Raw genomic sequence first — 11,552 nt, forward strand, 5'->3', positions numbered from 1 at the left:
AGATTTGTGTTGTTTTGTGACACCGAGGTTGTGGGTAATTTGTTACAGCAGCAATATGAACTGAACACAGCGGCTGAGGGGTGGAAGGAAAAGCTGAGTGAGCAGGCCCAGTGGAAGGTGGGAACTAAGGAAATCCCAATGCTCGCCAGGAGAACAGGGACAGGCCTGGAGCACTGCTTTGAAAAGGATGTGGAGAATATTGCCCCTTGTTTTTGGGTTACTCTATCCATGATGCAGATTTCTGGTTAAGTCTGATTGATGTAGGGAAATCTGACTGTACAAGTTTCCTGGGTGCTGCCCCTTTGTTCTGGAGCAGGACCTGCAAGGCTGCACTGAATGAGGTAGTGCAATTTCCCAAAGGAAGAGGGGAGTAGTCCCCCCAGGTGAAGAGGGAAGGGACGTGGTCTCAGGCAAAAACAAGGGGTGTTCAGTGAAAGTCCCTCCCGACTCAGGTCATTTTCAACCAGGAGCTCATCCAGATCCAATAGAAAAAATGGAAAATACTGAGAACCAAACAGTAATCAAGAGGCAATGTATAACATGAATTTTAAAAATTAGGTTTTGTGTTTGCTGGGTTTTGTTTAATTGAGGACTCCATAAGAATCCCCATCAAGAAAAAAAAAAAAAAGAGAGAAGAGGGAAAGAGAGAGGGAAGAGAAGCAAAGCGAAGAGGGAGGGTGGCAATATTAAAACAGCCCCACTCCCCCCCAAAAAATCTTCACTTGGTAGTTGTACTCTCGATTCTCGGTCGACTTATGACAGGCAGGCAGCACGGTCGCCATCTAAACATCTCCCAGCATGCATTTCTGTTTCAATGCAAAAGTGACGGCAGGAGCCATTTGGACGCTCACAGATCTCCTTGAACTTGCCCCTGACTACACAGAGAAGAGGGTTATTGCAACCATTGAGTAGTCTCTGATTTTTTATTGAATTACATGGGAGAGAGAGAGGGGTCTTGAAACTATCTTGTGTGGTTTTATTTATTTATTTACTTACTTATTTGTTGTTGTTTGCTTCGTTTCTTAAACCAACACTCAAAAATCTGATGTCACACAAAAATTTGGATTTCTGGGATTCTTGAGAAAGCTGCCAATACTGAGCACACCTAGGAACAAAAGGCTGAAGCTGGGGAGCCCTGTGCCCTTAGAGGAATCATGCACACTTCGAGCTTATTCCAGTCTTTCCCACTCCTAATTTTCTGCTAAAACTGATAGAAAGGAGCAGTTTTCATTTATTATCAGTGATGTACTGCTGACTTTCACAGAGAAGAAACAAACTTCTATAAAAAAAAAAATCTTTATACGTATCTCTTTCCATAGCAGGACTGCGATACAGATCTAAAAGAGATACACATCAAGGAAAATGTTATAGCAGATATTTTTCTGGGAAAGGGAACAATATTCCTACATATTGAATATGCAAATAGTCTGTGACAGTATTTCTTAACATCCTGATACTTCACTCATTACTGATCTCTCTGGCACTGAAGGTCCTTGAAATTTCACCTCTAGAGACCATTGCAAACATTAGGAGCAAAACCTTCAAATTCTTCTTAAGGGCTGAACAAGTAGATTTCTTCAAACCACTGAATAGTGCTTGATTTGTGTTCAGAGTTATGGTTCTGGGGATGGGTCACACACATTGAGGTTGCTAGATTTCAAAAGTGGTTTCTTCTGAGTAGTCTTCATATGTAACAAAGTGCACCGTTTTCTTGACAACTTCTTAAACTCTTTGCTGACAGTAAAATAGGAGCCAAAGCCAGCACTTCTATTTATTTCCTATTCTGCAAGACGAAGACCAGTATTTGAATAGCTTCCAATTGGTCAATATATTTATTATACCTTCAAGAAATGCTTATGGAATTGAATTGAATTGAGATCTAAATTTATTAAACTGAATTTAACTCTTCAATATTCACAAAGCAATTAGTTAATGGACCTATGACCAAATATGCATCATGTTTATACCAAAAAAAGAAAAAAAAATCAATGATCATTCTAAGTGTTGAGCACTAGGTAGAAACCAGTTGAAGTCTTAGCTTTTGGATCCCTGACTTTCACATGTCTTCCTGTAACCTGCTCAATGACCATATACATTGGTTGGCCCATTTACCTTGGGCTAAAATTGGCATATTGCCCCTGGATTGGCTTTATCAAAGTATCATCTGAGTTTGGTATGTTATAGAAGAAGCAGCGCTGGCATGTCCTGTGATACATGATAAATCACCCTTGCACTATATAACATGCTTTGTTTGTGGTACTTCTTGTATCTTACCATGATTTTTTCCCCATCTGACTTCATTACTTGGTGATAAATTCCTCCAGAGCAGATTTCATGTCTTATTCTTCTCTATAATTTCCCAGAACCCAGTCCAGGTCCCAGAATAATAGGTATTTAGTAAATGATGTTCGAACAGTTGGTTAATACATATCCATTTTCCACTCGGTAACATGTTTGTGTGGAAATTTGTTATCACTCTCAGTGCACATGTCTTGGAATTATGTGTGGTATTTTGCTACAATTGACCCATAAAATTTTTCAGATCACAAAAGAGCTTTGTAAAAACATGACATACAGTCACTCATTTATAAGAATTCAAGAATAAAGTGAGGGCATTTTTCTTACTTTTTTGTTTCGTTAGTTCTTTGCTAGTGAGCATTGTACATTGCATATTGTGAGCACAATATATCATGTTTATCATTTTTAGCTAAAAATGTATCATTTTTAGCTAGTTGCTTTTAGAAACATTAAGTTAGAGTTACAATGAACATCATAAATTCTCTTGTCTAATCACTTTATTTTACAGATAAGGAAATGAGACCAAAGGAGAGGAAGCAATTTGTCCAAGATCACCTTCTGTAGAAGAAGGGGGTTAGGGACAGAACAGAAGCTTGTGTGTCCTGAATCCCATTCAGTTTCAACCCCCACCCATCCATTCTCCGTATCCTCTTCTCCTCTCCAGGCTTCCGAAAGAAAAACTACAGACCTGTTGCAAATGGCCACCCACGGACACCGGGAGAGGGCTCTCCCCAGTCCCATCTAGACCCAGCTCTCCTCAGCTATGCCCTGCATTTTCTTCTCTGGTCTTGGTGCATTCCATGTTGGCAATAAGTAATATTATTGTCTCTGCTCTTCTAACCTCACAATGCTTTCCTTTATTTTAACTGCATGGCATTGAAACCAAAAAATGAATTAGTTTTTAAAATTTGGAAATTTAAAAACTTGATCAAAAGCATTCCTCTCTCAGTGATATGGATGACACACATGTAGGACATAAATTTAAAAATATTTTTAATTGATTTATTCCATCAAACCTATATATTTATTGAGGGCAAGGCTTAATAAGTACTAATCAGATGGGTCTTTAGTGTTGCCATAAGATAATTATCTTCTAAGTTGAAGTTCCCAGCTTTTTGTGCTCCTGAGTTAATATAATGGATATAATCCTTACAGAGTTATACAAGGGAAGATGCATAACAGAAACCAAGGGTGAGAGGAAGAATAAAAGTCAGGAAGTGAGAAAGCCTTGACTCTCACATTTAGCTCACGTTTTCACCTTTGGGGAAGACCTTCACTTTTCAGGCCTTGATTTTCTCCTCTATACAATAAGAAAAATGGACTAGATCATCTTTAATACTCTTTCCCATCTTATCACTGAATGATTTCTTGGTCTTTGCACCTACATAGCTTCTTCGCTAATCCCAAGAAGACTAACTGTTCTTTTGTTTTTGGCATTCGTTTAAAAAATATCTATTTTACCTTAGTATAAGGGAAATCATTTTCAAGTTAATTCATAAAGTGTTCAAAGGCTCTTCCACATCAGCTCTTCAGAATGGGGTGGGGTTGTGTAGTCACAGTCTTGAAGGTATAATTCTAGACTAGCCTGTCATTCATCCCCAAACCCATATGGAGTTGGGGGTAGAGGAAATATTTCATCCACACATGCACATATGGCTGGATCGATGCTAGAGGCGAAGAATAGGGCAGAATTTTGAGAACACTTGAGTGTCACGGTAGCTGTAAAGCTGTTTAGTAATTGTGAGTGTGCTGTGAGATGGCTGTTTGCTATATGGATAAATAGAAAAAGATGTGCATGAAAGAAAGTAAGGGGTTGATGAGAGTTCAGTATGAGTAAAGGAAGCACACTTCCCTAATCTGTCTCCCTTTCATCCCATCCATCTAGGAGTGCTTTCTTGTTACTGAACCTGTGCTCATTCATTCATTCATTCATTGTTATTCAGTAAACATTTATTGAGGCTTTTTTTTTTTTTTTTTTTTTTTACCCATAAAGTGTCCTTTAATACTCCTTACTGAGCAGTCATTTTCAGATGACTAAGATAAAAATTCCCTATGGCATGTGGATGTTCAAACCCTTTCCTAAATATAGCCCTATTCTACCTACTAGATCTAATTTCACCCTAAAAACTCTTTCTTCTTGCCTGGATGTTCTAACACAGATCCCTGCTTCTTTGGTGTTTTGGTTTCCTATGGTTGTTTTCTTGTTTGTTTTGAACACAAAGGATACATAGAGCAAAAATAGAGTCTGAGGGCTGGAGAGGATATACAGGTCACTTGAGCTAATCTCCCTAATCTCCCACCTAGGGCACTAATTCTTTCTCCAGATGTGTTGACTAAGAACTTCACCAGATGCTGATAAACAGATCTTCTCAGCAGTATGGTCCAGTTTCTTACTATTTCTGTTTTATTCCAAGTGTTTTTTTTAAATATATGGAAATAATTTCCTGCAATTTTCACATATTAGCAGCCCTCCTTGTCTATCCTTTGTGATAACTCAAAATAAATCCAATTACTTTGCTTATGTAAAGGGATATGTGGAGAAAATGTAAGAGTGAGTTCTATAGAAATTTTTGATTGAAGACTTAATGACTTCCTGAGAACAGAGACTGTATATCTGCAATGCTGGATTGATGATAGTCATTGCTAGAACCATCCTCACCCTCATCTTCATTCTCCCCTATCTAATTACTCCATTAGTTGGGCACTTAATAAGTTCTGGGTACCCTGCTAAGCATTTCACATGCATTATCCCACAGGACCCTCTTAACAACCTTAGCACATTGGTGTTGTTATTAATGTCATTTTATACAAAAGGAAAAAGACTTAGGGAGGTTGCATACTTGCCTTTGGTTACACAATGGAGCAAGGACTGAAACTATGCAGTATGATGTTTTGACTTTTAAACTGTGCTGTATTTAGTAAATATTTGTTGAAATGAACCAGGTTAGACTGCAAATACAATTCTCCTTAAACTTCTGTCTTTCCAACTAATGATTTTTGTCAGTGTATAGAAGATAACTAATAACTGTCAGTCAAGGGGCAGAGAATTGTTCAGGTTCCTTCTTTGCTTTCTCCTCTGTGTGTCTCTTACCCTGATTTCAGACCCTTCACACACACACACCTGCAAACACACACAAACACACAGGTACACTTATGCAAACACACAAATACACATGAAAACACACACCAAAGAGAAAATTAGAAGGGGAAATTTGCAGATTAAAACCGTAGACAGCTCAACACTCTCAGTACTGACCTGATCCCATGATTTCCCTCCCAAAACCGACTCCTGCAATCAGATCTCTAAGGCTTCGTGACTTAGGGCTATAGACCTTGTGTCACTTTTGGATTTTTTTCTCTCTTGACATCATGATTTATTTTTGTCATGTCTTTCACTTGTGCAGCCTCTGCTTCCTCGTGTTCTTTCTGGGGGTTTGTTGAATGTTTTCTCGACTGTAACAATCAACTATGACCTCTTGGAAGGCAAAGGCCATCATATCTTTTATTCCTTGTATTTCCTGGCATAGGGCCCCAGAGACAGTGGGTGCTCAATATCTGCTAAAGTGAACTGGCTTCCCACTTCCAGTCTCTCTCCACTTCAATCTCTCCTCTACTCCTCCATATAGATCCTCCTGAAGCAATGTTGGAATTGCCTCACAAGTGCCCTCCAGCTCTGAAGTGCTACCTGTTAGCAGTATGCAGTCTCTCAAAACACAGATTCAGGGAGGAAAGTCTGGGTTTACCAAGAATAGGCATGCCTGTCATTATACTTTCTGTTGGAACTTTTGGGAAGTGTCTTCTTGTAAACAGTATGAAGCGTAGAAATTAATGTTTCCTTAAAATATGAGAATTGTCCACTTTTATACTCCCTCCCAACCCTCAAGGCATTTGTTTCTCAGGAAAAGATAAGAAGGTTATCTCACTTTGCATTGAGCAACAATTAGCATATTCCCCCTTGGTTCTACATTCCCAGGAGGACCCACTCCAGTGAAGAGTTGTCTCTGATCCCTGTAAGTTCTACTTTAGAAGACTAAGAGTGGAGAGGGAGTAAGGAGAGCCTGGAATGGGATGGAAACTTAAGGGACAGAGTCAGACCCAAAGGACCAACTGGAATAAAGAGTAATGCGTTAGAGGTTTCTTAGACTCACTGCAGTCCTTCCAAGGAGACTCCCGTCAGTAACTTCTTCCTGGTTCACTATAGCTTTGAAGTAAACTCTTATGCCAGTGTTGTAGGAAAACTAACTTTTGCCGAAAGTAAGGAAAGGCATTTTAGTCTTGTTTCCTATTACTCAGAATCAGTATCTGCTAGGAAACTTGCTTAATTAAATTCACCTTTAACAATGGAGCAGAGAGAGTTTCAAGCCCTTGAAATGCCCCTGGTTTCATTTCATCTCACTGAGAGTCATGTAGAACTAATGATGGGTCAGATGGCTGCAGGTTTCTCCACAATGGCTCTTCCCTATTTTCTCTGAGGCCTTTTCTCAGGATATAGGTAATGGTGATTTTGTTCTTAATACTGGATCCCCTAAGTTCTCAGGCTAGCTACTCTTACCAAGGCTTCAGCAAAGTTTATTTATTTACCTGGTAGAACTTGGCTCATAAAGAAGACAATGGTAAAGAAGAGGACAACAATTCCCATGGTTGAATAGAAGAGAAAGTTTGGTTTCATTTCCAAAGACAGAGAGCACTTCCATCTGTGGCTCGGAATGTCTTTGTCTGGATAAAACGTGCCCTTCTGTACCTCATTAGGGGTATTTGTGGACAGAAGTATCTTATGTGTGCAGAGCGGCCTACATGGAAAGACTGAGAGTCTTTGTTTTGTTGGCCACTCAGTTCATTTGAAGGATGTGGGTGCACAGTTTTGAGCAGAAAATCCCATTAAATGGGAACATGAGCTGCAGACATTTTGGCAACAGATGAAAGTTTATGAACAAACAACCAACTATACTGACATAAGAAATTAGGCTCTGTTGAGAAGTCAGTTGGTTTTATCAGTGACTGGACATTTGTTTGTGAATACTTCCCAGGCTCTACTAGCCGTCCTAACAATTAATCACTCCACTCTCCCCTGGTTTGAACTCTACAGCCCTCTGCTCATGGCAGATTCCTTACCACATTGTATGCTAGTTTGACTAATATATATTTGCTTCCTCCACTAATGTGTCAGTTTCCTGCTTGCAAGGACCATGCTTTAATCCTCAGAGCAAAGGAGAAAGTCAAATCATGTGGTCATTTACTAGCAAATCCTCTTCATCATGTGGAACAGTGCAGGAGACCGGAAGTCTGGATTTGAGTTCTAAATGTCCTTGACTCTCAAGGGCACCTCTTTTGAACTATATTGGGGTTCTCAGTCATTACTGTATGTGAAAATCAATTGAGAAAAAGTTGTTTTTATAAATATAGACACTTAGCGTCACTTCAGGAAATTTTAGTTTGTGTGGAGTGGGACCTGAAAGTCTGTATTTTAACAAATTTTCTGGGTAAGTATGATGAATTTGGTTCTGGAATATTTATCAGAAAATACTAACTTCGATCATTTTTAAGGTTCCTCATAGTTCTAATATTTGAATATTCTGAGTTCTCTTAGTTGTGTTAGTATAATATCAGGCTTGGCTCTTACAAGTGACAACACTAGTGTGTGTTTGTGCATGTGTGTGAATGAAATGGTTCCTCAATCCACACAGAATCACATCCCAATTTTATAAAGCAGCCTCAGGTATTGCCATGGAAGATGAAAAAAAATTGACACAGCAACCTATTGGGAAGAAGGTTATTACAATAACAGAGGCTAAATTGGATGAAGCTCCAGCCTAAAACAATTTAGAGAGAGAGGGGAGGGGAAATATTTGAGATACAATTTACAGGGACATAATCACACACACACACACACAAACACACACACACAAAATATGTGAGAGAAGAGGCATACAGGTAGACAATATTTTTCACCTCAGTGTTTAGGTAAATGGAAACAACATTTACTAAGATTCAGAATATTAAAAGAAATTCATTTGGCATCCAGCCTCCAGTAAGGCCCCTAATGATCTCTACCTCCTGGTATCCACGCCCTTGTGCTTTCCCTTTCCATACTGAATAAGGCTGACTTGTGTAATCAGTAGGATTTCATGGAAATGGCAGAGTATGAGTTCTGAGGCTAGGCCTTGGAAGATATTACAGCTTCAGTCCTGTGCTCCTGGATCCCCCGCTCTGGGAGAAGCCAGCATACCTTTCATGAAGACACCCAAGCAGGACTAAGAGAAGTGTCCACATGTTGAGGAACTGAAGGCTCCTGGCAGCAGGCATGTGAGCGAGCCTTCTCAAAAGTGGATCCTCTAGAACCAGTCAAGCCTCAGGTGACTCCAGCCCCAATTGAGAGCTTTCCCACAACCTCATGAGAGATCCGAATCCAAACTATCCATCTAAGTATCCCTAGATCCCTGGTCCACAGAAGTGTATGAGGTAATAAATGTCAATTATGATTTTAAGCTGCTAAGTTTTGGGGTAATTTTCATGTAGCAATAGATAATCAATATTTTAGAAATGGGGTACTGCCTTAACAAATCCTAAAATGTGAGAGTGGCTGGAAATAGGTAGAAGATAGAAGCTAGAAGGACTGAGCAGAATGTTAGTGAAAGCCTGACATATTGAATTGTCTGTTAATTCAAGTCTGATGGCCTTTGAGTAGGCCTTCAGGGAGGGCTTAAAGGGGAGTAAAGAGAATGTTTTTGAAAACTGGAGGAAGAGAATCATTATGATGTAGTGGCAACTTAGCAAAACTGGTACCTATAGTAACAAGGAACGTAGAAACTTTGTTTAATGAACTGTGATCTAATTAAGGAGATTTCCAGGCACAATAATGGTACCTCCTGGCTCCCGTGTTATTCTTATACTAAAATGTGAAAGGACACAGATAAAGAAATTTCTGGTAAAGAAGAAAGAACCAGATTCCGAAAATTCCCAGCCTCTCCAGATGGCAAATGATGCTAAAATTAAGAAATGGCTTCCATGCAAAGATAAATCCAGAGCACTGCCAGAAAAACTGATCTAAAGATAAAGCTGATTGTATGGCGGCAACATTCTTTAAGATGGCATGATCTAAGGTGGTGCCACAGAGAACTTCCCAGACAAACAACAGGGCTTCCAAAAAGCTTAAGGATGTTGTCCCTCAGCAGTAGCAGCAGATGCCCAAGGTAAAGAAGGATTCATCTGGAAGAGATTCACAGATGTGACTTTTGTCTAATGGAGTGAACTCAGTGAGATTCCCAGGAGACCAATAAAGGTTTAAAATAATTACATTGAGAGAAACACCTTCAGCTTGGACTGAGTCAGAGAGAGTGCTAAATGGAAAGAGACTTTTGGATCTCCTAAATTCTACTGGCAGGAAGCAGACTGGGAAATAAAGCATCTGCAGAGGCCACCTTTCATGGCAAAGGAAAGATGACTTAGAAGACTGAACCAACAGCCAGAGGGTAAAGCCAAGAGTCATGGAGAATCATTCCCAGGCAGAAGTAGGACTGAATTATAATCAATAAACATGCATCATTTGCCTTGCTGGATTTCATAAATACTATGGATCAGTGACTGCTGTGTGCCTCCTCTTTGTCTCCTTTTTGAATAGGAGTGCTTTCAGAAGTTATCATATGCCTGTCCCGTCATTGTATATTGCATATGGGAGATGGATGACTTGTCCCTTTTGTTCACAAGTCTTCAAAATGAGAGAGACTATACTTGAGAAGCTCTACTTAAGGATCATGCCTGTGAAGTTTCTTCCATAGTTGGAACTCATTTAAATAATTAGATTATGGACTTTGGGTTAGAGCCGTAATAGGATGAGACTTTTTGAGGTCTTCGGAAGGGGTGAGCACATGTGCATGCAGAGGGATGTGAAACATTGAGGGGCAGGGGAAACAGCTTCCCAGACGGCCGCCAGTGCTCCCAGCCTCCTGGTGTTCAAACATTTATATAGTTTCCACCCACACTGTTTCAGGCAGACTTTTGTAATTCTTCGAATACACAAAAATGATGGAGGGTGACCTCCAAAGCTAGATTATAAAAGACATTGCTGTTTCTGGGTTGTGTTCCTGGGTCCCTCACTCTGAGTAAGCCAGCTAACATATAGGGAGAATGTTCATTTAATTCTATGTAGAGGGCCATGTGGTAAGGAACTGAGACCTTCTGCCAACAGTTAGTGAAGAACCTATGCCTCCTGTCAGTGGCCATGTGAGTGATCCGCCTTAGAAGCTGATTGTCAGTCCCGGTGAAACCCTTAGAAGATGGTGGCCCTAACTGACATCTGCAACATCACGAGAGACCCCAAGACAGAACCATCCAGCTAAGCAACATCTAGATTCCTGACCCATAGAAACTGTTTGATAAGTAATTATTGCTTGAAGCCCCTAAGTTTTAGGGTAATTTATTATGTTACAATAAATGGCCTATAGAATCAAATTTGGAAATAAAGTAATACTTTTTTTTAAACAAGGCAAGTTATTTTTAAAATGCCTGTCAGAAATCAGGAATGACCAGTTGACCAATACTAGCAAAAATTCAGGGTCTGAGATATAGTTTTCTACTATAAGCCAAGGTCCAGTCAAGAAAAGAGAAACCACAAAACGTATTTCAAATAGAAGGGATTTAATAAAAGGAAATCAGTTACATAGGTTTTAGAAGGCTGAAAGGAACAGAGACTAATAACTTCAGGGTATTAAGTTGAATATTAACTTGGCCTAGGGGAGCAGAAGGGAAGAGGAAGTGTTGCCAGACCATTGGATCCCAGGAGTCCAGAAAATAGGTCCCAAGGAGTCAGTGCTTGAATTTCTGCAGTATGATCTGTGCAGCTGGTGCTTGGACCTCTGAGAATGGGGCATGTCACATCTGGTGCTCACACCTCTTACTGTACATTTTAATCTCGGTGTGAACTGACAATTTAAGGAGGAAGCGTCTTGTGGATGGCGCTCAGACGTAGTAGCTGGGAGTACCTGCAGCAGGATTTCAGACCATTAAGTAGCAGATGTGGCCAAGCAGGTTTTGGGTGGCCCAGGTGGCACAGCTCAGCAGGTGAGGAAGCACAGCTCAGCTGGTGCTTTGAATACCAGGGGGATGTAGCCTGATGCTACTGGTTCCTCAGAGGAATCTGTGTGACGCTGGTGCTAAGACAGTCACCAATTGTTGGCGCCTGGAGGCAATCATCGGCTGCTGTTGGAGCAATGGTGACAGGAACTAGAAAGAGGAACAAAGCTTCTTCACTCTTCTTC

The 11,552-nt window shown here is 40.2% G+C and overlaps 1 pseudogene; it reads right to left on the reverse strand.

Annotated features, from left to right (window-relative positions):
* Window positions 1-718: 718 nt before the first annotated feature.
* Window positions 719-6,937, reverse strand: LOC119516467 (annotated as a pseudogene).
* Window positions 6,938-11,552: the final 4,615 nt, after the last annotated feature.

Source organism: Choloepus didactylus, chromosome 20 (genome assembly GCF_015220235.1).
Source record: "Choloepus didactylus isolate mChoDid1 chromosome 20, mChoDid1.pri, whole genome shotgun sequence".
In the NCBI taxonomy this organism is placed as follows: Eukaryota; Metazoa; Chordata; class Mammalia; order Pilosa; family Megalonychidae; genus Choloepus; species Choloepus didactylus.